Raw genomic sequence first — 10,765 nt, forward strand, 5'->3', positions numbered from 1 at the left:
TTTCAGTTAAGTGCAAAGCTAGGCAGCCTCACAGATGGGATGGGAAGGGAAGGAGAAGAAGGCAATCTTGAGAAGACATGTCCTTAAATAATGATTAGTGAACATCCTTCAGTCCTTAAAGGCCATTTGGTGTCCTGTCCTGAAAAGCTTTAACTTGGAAAATCAACTGAGTGGTTCAGTGGATACGTACACCTCATAGTATAGGCCCAAAAGAAAAGTTAGTCACTCCCAAATAAAAATGCATCCTCGGTTACATTTATTTTGGTAGCATGTGGCTTTTTCCACTGAAGAACTTTCATGTAAAAACCATGTAAAATGGAAGTGCCTTAAACATAGTACCCATCACAATTTTATTGATATATACTGTGATTCCCCGAAAATAAGATCTGGTCTTATTTTCTTTTGGGCCCCAAAATAAGCACTGGTGCCTACTTTTGGGGGTGTCTTAGTTTTTTGGAGTGCCACCGCCACGAGTTGGGCAGTGGAGCTGCCCCACATGCACACTGGCTTACCTGTGGCTCTATGCCCCGACAACTTCCTGGTGGCAGCAGCAGCAACAGCCATGTGCAACAGGAGTCCACATGGCCGCCAGCTCACTTCTTCTGGTGCCGGTGCAGCACCGGAGCAGGAGGCCGAGGGACGCAGCCAGGCAGAACACTTGGTTCCGATGGAGAAATGGGGGAGACTCGAAGCGTCCCCCCTCCCATGTGCCGCTGCCTCCACTTGCTGCCAGTGCCACCACATTATCCTCCCATGATCCTCCCATGAGCTTGGCAACCCCGTAGCATGTCTGGATCTCTTTTCTCCCCCCTGCCTCTGCCTCTGCGCTGTGCCACACCCATTCCCCCAGGCTTATTTTCAGGGTAGGGCTTATATTAGACCCACACCACAAAAGTAAGGCTAGGGCTTGCTTTTGGGGTGGGTCTTATTTTCGGGGAAACTCAGTATTAAAAATCTAAAGCCTTACAGATGTCAATGAAGCTTATGTTCAGATAAGTGAAATATAGAACTTTAGTTCAATTTTTAGGCTATATTGATTATATTGTAGTCCTAAACCTATTTAACTTGGAGGAAACCTGTATGGCTTTTAAGTCAATGTAGCTTTGACTGAGGGGTTTTTTTTTAAAGTTATTCTGCGACTTTTTATTTACACAGGCAAAGGATGCCCGAACAAAAGTTCACCCCACCCCCGCCACGTCAAGTTATATTTTCGGAAGGGTTACGTTTCCTTTACAAGGGCAGCTTTATATCCTGACCACTGTAGGGGGTCTATTTTGATGCTCCAGAAAGTTCATATAGAACTATGCAGATTGCAGACTTGAAAAGATTGCTGGGAAAGGGGGGGGGGAGAAAGGCCACCAGTTTGAAGCCACATGCGAATCGGTTGAGAAGAGAGAGAGGAGGGGGAGATAAGCAGATATCAAATAAATTCCTAGGATCAGAGCAATTTATGAAATGCATTTAAAAAAAAATCAGAATCTTGAATAACCACTGCAGATCACAGCCTTTGTTTTAGTTTCAATTCAGATGTTTGTTCCTTGAACTGAAATAATTGTTCACTCACACTTAATAATACTTGTCTGACAAAACATTTCCAATTACTAGCGTGTAGGTTGAGGTCACTCTTTGTACAAAACTGAATAAACATAAGTGGAAGGATATTCACACACTGTTATGTCCAATATGATTTTAAATTTGACTGAAGCATCTTCAATCCACATAATTTTAAGTTTTGGATTCCAAAGTTAATAGTTTTTAATCAGTAATGGCAATACCACTCCATAGGGCTTTCTAGCACTATCTGAGCAGTTTACAAATGTCAACATATTGCCCCTAACCATCTTGGTCTTCATTTCACTTGGTCCTTGCGAAGATGGAGAGCCGAGTCAACTTGAATAAGTCAAGATTGAACTCCTGGCTGTGGGCAAAGTTAGTTTACAATGCTGCATTCTAACCACTTCACCACCCAGTAAGTCATTGTCTTTGCCACCTTCACCTCTCAAATGCTTTCTATATCCTACTTCTGGATCATATGAGAATTTTGATGAGGAGTAATCAGTCATCTGGTTCATATTATCACATGTGGTGGACATGCCCCAAAGCTAAAAAATATTGGTGAAAATACATACTTGATTGGAAAAAATGATAAAGCAACACATAGACTTGAACCAGAGATATTTTTGTTGGGCATTATACTGGAAAAATATGATAAAAAGACTGTATATCTGGTTTTACATATACTAACTGCAACCAGAATTGTATTTGCACAGCAATGGAAAAACGATGAGATTCCGTCAGATGAGAATGTAATTAAGAAAATATTAGAATGTGCAAAAATGCATAGATTAACACTTACTATTAAGAATAAAGAAGAAACTGAATATTTTTTGATATGGGATGTATTTTATCAATGGCTAGACAACAGAAACAAAAGTTAGAAAAGAGGAGACACAAAAAGAGGAAATACTAACGTGGAGAGTTGTTAAAGAAGATGTTAAGTATTATTGTTATTATATTATTATATTATCAATATTATTGTGATGAATTCTACAACAAATATGTGGGTTATGATTGTTTAAAAATAAATGTACCCAGATCACACACTCTTTGATGGAAATTGAATGTTATATTAATAAAATAAATAAAATATGGTGGGTAAAGAATTATGAAAATAGGAAGAATGGCTTTTCACTGATACCATCATATTTTTCCTTCAAATAGATATGGCATGGTGTTGGTTCTTTCTCAAACCTCCCCTGGGTTGTCAAGGCAGCTTATGAAATGATCTGTTGCTGGGTCTTCTAATGGTGATAGTCTGTTGAAGGAGGAGATGGTCTTACTGACCCTGAAAGAAACAACAATGTGCCTCCATCTCAAGAGGCTATCACTGGACCCTTTCATTCAGGGCAGTAATTGTCCAGTTGTCAGCCTTTGGAGGGGTCAAACTTTGGGGGAAAGTCTATTGAGAAGATATCAGTAGCTGGAGAACAATGACAGAAGATCTTGGAGACAGTGGATTGTCCAGACCTGGTTTTAGGCTAAATTACAGAATTGAAATGCTTGTTGATGATTTTTGATAGAGCCAGAATAGAGGTGATGCATCCATTCTTGTGCTCCTCGATCTTTTGAAACCACCAACCACAGTATCCTTCTATATCACTTATGGAGGTTCAGGGTGAGGGATACTGTGTTGCAATGGTTGCCTTTGTGTCTGATCCAGAAACTTCAGTTGGTACAAAACCTGGCAGCCAGATTGGTCTCTGGAAGAATATAAAGAGACCGTACTAAAAACTGTAAAGCACTAGTTTTGGTACCATTATGTGTCTATGCAAAGTACTGGTCATTCCTCTTAAAGTCCTGTATGGTTTAGGTCCAGCTCACTTGAGAGAGTATCTCTTTCAAAAGGAACCTTCATGCTCACTGAGATCATCTCAAGAGTTATTAGGACCTGGTCTAAAAGGGACTTTACATGAGAATAGCAATAGCACTTAGACTTATATACCACTTCATAGTGCCGTTACAGCCCTCTCTATGTGGTTTACAGAGTCAGCCTCTTGACCCAAATAATCTAGGTCTTCATTTTACCCACCTCAGTAGGATGGAAGGTTGAGTCAACTTTGAGCTGGTGAGATTTGAACTGCTGAACTACAGCTAGCAGTCAGCTGAAGTAGCCTGCAGTACTGCACTCTAACCACTGCGCTGCCTCAGCTTATATGTTTTTACTCCAATCCTTTATATGTTTTTACTCCAATTCCTTACACATTTGAAGGACTTAACATTGCCTTTTCTTAAAGACCCTTAACATACATACCTTTTGGAAAAGGCTTTGAACAGGTGAGCGAACGGTCCATTTTAACTTTTAATTTGCTTGCTTTGTTTCCCCCATGGCTGACTAGGGAATTCTGGGAGCTGAAGTCCATGCTGTCATTGAGAAATACTGCAACAAAGACTTAGATTCAACATTCACTCTCTCAGCTGTTGCAATTCTATGAGGTAATCCAGAGATACTGGACAGCCCATGGAGGTGTTGGAGGCTAATCTTATGTTACAAAACTCTAATTACAATATTCCTCTTTTCCTAGAATGTTACTTATTCACTTCTTTGAAGAGAGGTCAGAGGCGATATCCCAAATAATCTTTTATGATTGCCTCAAATCCAGCTTCCTTTGGCAATAGGGAAGCTGGTCGTAATAGGGAAACTTTCTATGTATTTCTGCATTTCTATGCAGAACTGTCAATTGAACAACCTAGAAATCTGTTGATCTCAATCCTTAATGATGTAAAAAACGCATTGCTTTTTCATTCTGTCCATATGAACTCATTCTGAACCAGATGATGGTGGTCACTGCAGGTAGATGAATTCAGATTCAAAGAGAACAATTGACTTAGTGTATGGAAAGCTTAGTACTTTTTGCAGCTGTTCACAAGCTTGATTTGGGAATGTGTTAATAATCAGGGGAGAGTCTGAGTCTTCCTTTCCATTTCTCCATTGTTCATGAAAAAAATTCATTTAATTTTGTCTTTTAAAAGTTGAGACCCATAAAGCTGAACAATCTCTGCTCAAAGGAGGTGATGGTGGTGTAGGGATGAGTTAGCAAAGGCTGGATTATTATGTGCTCAGCAAATCCTATTATCTATCTATCTATCATCTATCTATCTATCTATCTATCTATCTATCTATCTATCTATCTATCTATCTATCATGTATCTATCTATCTATCTATCTATCTATCCATATCCATCCATCCATCCATCCATCTTCTATCTATTTATCTTCTATCTTCTAAGTATTTATCATTATCTATCTATCTATCTATCTATCTATCTATCTATCTATCTATCCATCCATTATCCATCCATCCATCTTCTATCTATATATCTTCTATCTATTTATCTTCTATCTTCTAAGTATTTATTATCTATCTATCTATCTATCTATCTATCTATCTATCTATCTATCCATCCATTATCCATCCATCCATCTTCTATCTATATATCTTCTATCTATTTATCTTCTATCTTCTAAGTATTTATTATCTATCTATCTATCTATCTATCATCTATCTATCTATCTATCTATCATCTATCTATCTATCTATCTATCTATCTATCTATCTATCTATCCATTATCCATCCATCCATCCATCTTCTATCTATTTATCTTCTATCTATCTTCTATTTATCATCTATCTGTCTGTTTGTCTGTTTCTGTGTCTGTCTGTCTGTCTGTCTGTCTGTCTCTCTACCTACCTACCTACCTACCTACCTACCTACCTACCTACCTACCTGCAATAGTCATGTGAAAAAGGGTCATAAGTCACTTTTTCAGCACCCTTGTAACTTTGTATTTTACTTTTTTTTACCGATTTATCAAAATATCAAAATACAAAGAGAAATTTAAAAAAGAAGGGAAAACTAGGCGGGGGGGGGGGAGAGGAAGTAACTTTGCAACTTTGAATAGTCACTAAATGAACTGTAGTAAGTCAAGGGCTATCTGTACATGCAGATGTTTGGAAGTGTTTAATTTTATGCATTTCAGGCAACACTTTATAATGCTGCCAAGAAACCTACTTTCTTGTATCCACGAAGCACCAGGAATCGAGTTTGACCAGAAGAACTGAACTTTGATTAGCTTTGAGATTCCTGCTGCTGACAACCACTCTCTCAAGCCTCAATGATGCTGAAAATTGGTAACAGAAGAAATGCTTCTGTTCCTACTTACAGGGTCGTCCTGAGCCAGGTTAAATCCTTGCATCCCCTTCTGATTTCTACCATCTGATAGCATCGATAACATAACCCCATTCCTCCTATTCTGATCTGTCCAATCTTGGGAAAGGACAGCTGAGGGTAATTCCAACACAAAGGAAGCAAAGCAAAAATCTCAGGTGACGTAGGATGTTGCAGGGCAACCTAATGGTTCATCACCAGGCATTTCCAAGTGCTTCCCTCTGTAGAGATTCTCAGTCATCCAGGTCATGGTTGTCCCAAAGGTGCTTTTTCAGGAGGCAACTGGACTTTCTTGTTTTTTTTTCTTTGGAAGACGTTTCTCTTCTCATCCCAGAAGCTTCTTCAGCTCCCCACTATCCTGTCAGAGCCGAAGAAGCTTCTGGGATAAGAAGCGAAAAAGCATCTTTGGGACAAACGCTTCCCTCGTTTCTAGGCTTGCCTTTTCCGCAAGAGGGCGCTGTCCTCGCGTGGAAAGCCCGCTGCGCCCTGCCACCTCCACCCTCGGCTGTTCCCGCGTGGACTGCACGGGCTTCTCATTCTCCCCCTCTCTTCACGCGTCTCTCCCACGGACCCCGCAGACCCAACTTAAACCTCCTGAAGCGGGCGGACGCCGGGCAAGACTTCGCGAAGAGCACGCCGGCGCCTAGGCAGCGTTCCTCCAGTTTCCGATACGTGTAAAATACAACCCAACCCCGCCGTTTTTGGACCTGTCGTATGCCTGCAGGAGTTGCACGACGGAACAGGTTACACAGAGAGAGACACACGTGCAAAGCAAACCGATTCCGCTGGGTGCACCTCAACTGGATTCTGAATTCTGCGGTTTTGCAATCTAGGCTGCAGAGAGAGTTTTCCGAGACCCTCGAGGCACAATCGGAGCCTCTAGAAATAACTTGCTGGATAGATCTATAATAGATCTATAATGTTAAGTTGGAGTGAGGTTAAAAAAGTCAAGATGGTCGCAGCGACTAAGCGACCCGTCCATTTTTAAGCTTGTACACAACGGGCAGAGATGTATTCGTGTCTTTACAGATGCCTCTTGACGGTTTAGATCATCATCATCATCATCATCATCATCATCATCATCATCATCATCATCATCATCATCATATACTTTATTCATTAAACATGAAACAGTCAACTGAACATTCAAAATGCATCACAAACACCGTTGTTGTTGTTGCTGCTGCTGTTATTGTTGTTGTTCTAAATTGTTGTTGTTGTTATTATTATTATTATTAGTATTAGTATTAGTATTAATTATATCGGTAAGCCGCCCAGAGTGACTTTGAGAGTGAGATCAAAGTAATAAATAAAATCCCGAGGAAACTCCGGGTTAAGTCGGTGGGACTCACTGCTACTTGTTTAGCCACGCAGAAAGAAAGTAAACATTGCAAATATCCATAGGAACCGACCTCCCCTCGGTTATCAAACCGCAGCTTCGGCCACCTCTGGTATATAATAATAATAATATACAGTATATGGATAGATAGAGACACAGAAATATAGAAATATCCTATTTCTAGGGTAAACAGGAGCTATTAGCCAACCTGACTAGTCAAGGTAACGCGTTCACACGACTTTGCCTTCAGGGATAGTCAATGCAAAGCAAGAAATCAAGATACCCACCGTAGGGCAGATCAGGCCCTCTGGTTTCCGTGAGGCTCCGTCTTCACAACGAGCATATCTCGAAACACTTGTTTCCTGTGATCTTGAGGACTAGTTACACGGATCTCTTTTCGGAAATGGTCCTTTTGACCTTAGAATCTGGTGAAGTCCGCGGTGCATTTCTGCGGGAATATAAATAAGACAAGGGATCTGCGGTTTGCTGGAAATGCTATTGTTTTCCTCGAACAAGCGATAAAAGCCCTCGCCGTTGGATGCTTTTACTATCTCAAAAATAATAAAGAAGAAGAAATAAAATAAAATCTGTCCTTAGAGCGAATGACTGTTTTCCGCAGATCAAAATGTACAAAAAAAAAAAAAAAAGTTTGAAAAGTTGTTCTTCGTTCATGCTCACCTAATTTGAAAACGCGCTTCATCCATGGGATTTACAATCAAACCACTTTGGCAGGCAATTAAAACGATGCCGCTGCAATCCGAAGCACGCTTGTTAAAAAGTCGACGATCCATCGGCCTTTCCCCTAACTGGCAGCTAATCGCGGCCCATACAACCGGCGGGAGTCTGGCGTATTGGGAAGGGCTGGAAGTGAGCTATTTCTGATCAGCCTGAACTGCGAGTTTCTCCGCCAAAACCGAGCCTTTCAACCCCGGAAATCACTAGGCACCAGAGGTTTGTCGATCCATTTGGGGGGGGGGGGGAGACCTCTTCCCCTACGCCCACGACGCTCTGGCGTGGGAATGAAAGACTGGGTGGGCGTCAACCCTAGGGTAAAATCTGTCCAGGTCAAAGGCGCTTTTTTCAAGAGGCAACTGGACTTTTTTTCTCCTTTTGAAGACGTTTCGCTTCTCATCCAAAGAGCTTCTTCAGCTCCCCACTATCTTGTCAGAGCCGAAGAAGCTTCTTGGATGAGAAGCGAAACGTCTTCAACCCCTCCCCCCAAGAAAGTCCAGTTGTCTCCTTTGGGTCCTTTAGGGAGAAAATGCACCCGCTTTCACAAATAACTGCTAGCGTCGTACAAAAATGGTGTAAAAAAAGTGACAGATTTTACGACGGTCACTGCCAAACTGGGGAATGGAGGAGCGGGGGGCTTTTCGGCTGTAAGAGTTTTCCTGGATGCGGGAAAATCAGTTTATATGCGCCAACTGAATCCAGATCTGGGCTTCCCCCCCACCTCCCGGGGAGTTTAGATCCAGGGCTTATATATATGAAATACAGTTTGGGTCACTTTTTGCCACCCCGTGTTTCCATCTTATTCTGCAACAACCTTGCTCCTTCCATCTTTTCAACCTCCCTTCTCTGCCTTCTTCTTTCCTCCTCTCCTTCCCCTACTCCTCCTCCTCCTTCCCTTCTCTCCTACTCTTCCTTCCTCTCCCTTCCTTCCCCTGCTTTACCCTTTCTTCCTTTCCCTCCTTGGTTGGAAGGGCGCTGAAAACAGGAGGCGAGGGGGGCTAATTCTTTGCCCCACCCACGCCCTTTTCCTCCTTGGAAAATCCCTTGGATTTTCGGGCAATGGTTTTCTCGATCTGTTCTAGAGAGAATCGGGAAGTTCTCTGAGATCTGAACTGAAACCAGCAAACTCGGCCCAAAGGGGGAAAGTTTTCACCTGTTGTCTGAAAGCCACAAGTGGCTTGTTTGCTTCGAGCTTGCGCTGTGGGGAAACCTGGAGGTTGTGGCTTATAGGCTGTGCTGGAGAACTTAGCCTATTACCTGCGTGCAGCCAACTGTGGTTGAGTCACTAAACCACGATTAAATAAACGGGGGTTCAGCGGGATTCCCGAGTCCAGTGAAAACAACTGTCTTTTTCTCCTTTTCGTTTGGAATGACCTCGTCACGGCAAGGTTTGTTTGTTTTTTTGAATGCACCGATTTGGATCCAGTCTTTTGGAAGTACTTCCTTAAATCGCCTTTTCAATTCGCTTCTTGCCCTCTTACTTGATAGGGAAAGGACATAAGAACGCTTCTGGCTGAGTGGAGGATGCATGGATTTGGTGGAGATGGATCGTTTTTTTAAAAAAAGAATCTTAATGTATTGCAGTTGAAGTCAGCAAAGATGGCTGGGGCATTCTGGGAGTTGAAGTCAGCAAAGATGGCTGGGGCATTCTGGGAGTTGAAGTCAGCAAAGATGGCTGGGGCATTCTGGGAGTTGAAGTCCTCCAAGGCTTAAAGTTGCTGTGGTTGGAGACCCCTAGTTAGAGAACCCCAAGGAAACCCACACCCCTGAGGAATTTTCCTGCTTACTTTTGGTGCTGCGAGAAACCCAGCAGGCAAACTCAGAAACACCACTTTGCTTGAGAGAGAAAGACTAGGACACAGGTGGCTGGACTCAGAACCTCTATCACCATGCTAGAGGCAGTTCAGCACAGCCATAGCTATTCTGGTAAGAGGTTGGTTAGTTTGTACATGTCTCCATTCCATTGCTTGCAACATCAAGTAGGACATATTATGAGGATCCAGACAGTTGGGGCCAATATGCTGACTCTGTAAACTGCTTAGAGGAGGACTGTAAAAGCGGTATATCAGTCTAATCATTATTGCTATGGCTATTAGTACCGAACAGTGAAATATTTAAATTAAATTAAACATATCTGTGTTGTGTTACAGATAGCCCTTTCATGTTGCCTCACGTCATCTTGATGTACATCAGTCATATCAGCTCAGATATTCAGCTAGTTGCTAGGCAACCAAAGATGGGACTTTTCACTATATACCCTTGTGAGAAAAATGGCCAGAGTCCTGTCTGCCTTTCCCTCCCTCCCCCCTCCCTCCCTCCCTTTCCACTATTATCCTTTACATTTCAAAAATTGCAGTGTGAGAGTTTGTTTATAGTCTCTTTGGGATCAAGGTGAGGTTTATGCATAGATTTAATTTCCCCCATTAATGCAGACCACATCCTTCTGCAGAGGCAACCACTGTTTTATCATTCATCCGAAAAGACAATACAAATAGTCTTCATTTAGTGAACTTGGTTAGGACTGGCAATTTGATTGTTAAGCAAAACAGTTGCTAAGTGTTTATGATACTATTTTAGTGATCCTTTGCGTCATAGCAGGGGTGTCAAACTCGCATCATCATGTACATATGGTGACTTTTCTCCCTTGCTAAACCAGGTGTGGGCATGGCCAATGCGTGATGCATCCAGCCCACGCACCAGGAGTTTGACAGCCCTGCTTTTAGGCTTGTGAAGGTCGTAAAGGCAAGGACTGGTCATCATTGTTATAACTGTGAATGATTGCTAAATCAGGTCGTTCCTAAAAGAAGGTTAGCTGTAATAGTTTTTCAGTTGTATGTATATGTATGAATATTGAAAAGATATGGTGATGCTACCACTTTGGATTGATATATTCACAGGAGAAAGGGACATAACAATGTAAAGTTGTAAAATAGGGGTCCCCAACTCCCAATCCATGCCCTCGCACTG

At 42.0% G+C, this 10,765-nt stretch overlaps 1 long non-coding RNA gene across 1 annotated transcript; it reads right to left on the reverse strand.

The window, feature by feature from the left end:
• Nucleotides 1–2,067: 2,067 nt before the first annotated feature.
• On the reverse strand, nt 2,068–9,332 carry LOC309391598. Its single transcript, XR_014175320.1, has 3 exons — nt 9,056–9,332; nt 7,354–7,514; nt 2,068–3,260 (listed from the first exon to the last, which is right to left on the reverse strand). It is a non-coding gene; the product is annotated as an uncharacterized lncRNA (long non-coding RNA).
• Between the last annotated feature and the right edge of the window lie 1,433 nt (nt 9,333–10,765).

Source organism: Natrix helvetica, assembly GCF_964273705.1.
Source record: "Natrix helvetica genome assembly, chromosome: 4".
Taxonomy (NCBI): domain Eukaryota; kingdom Metazoa; phylum Chordata; class Lepidosauria; order Squamata; family Natricidae; genus Natrix; species Natrix helvetica.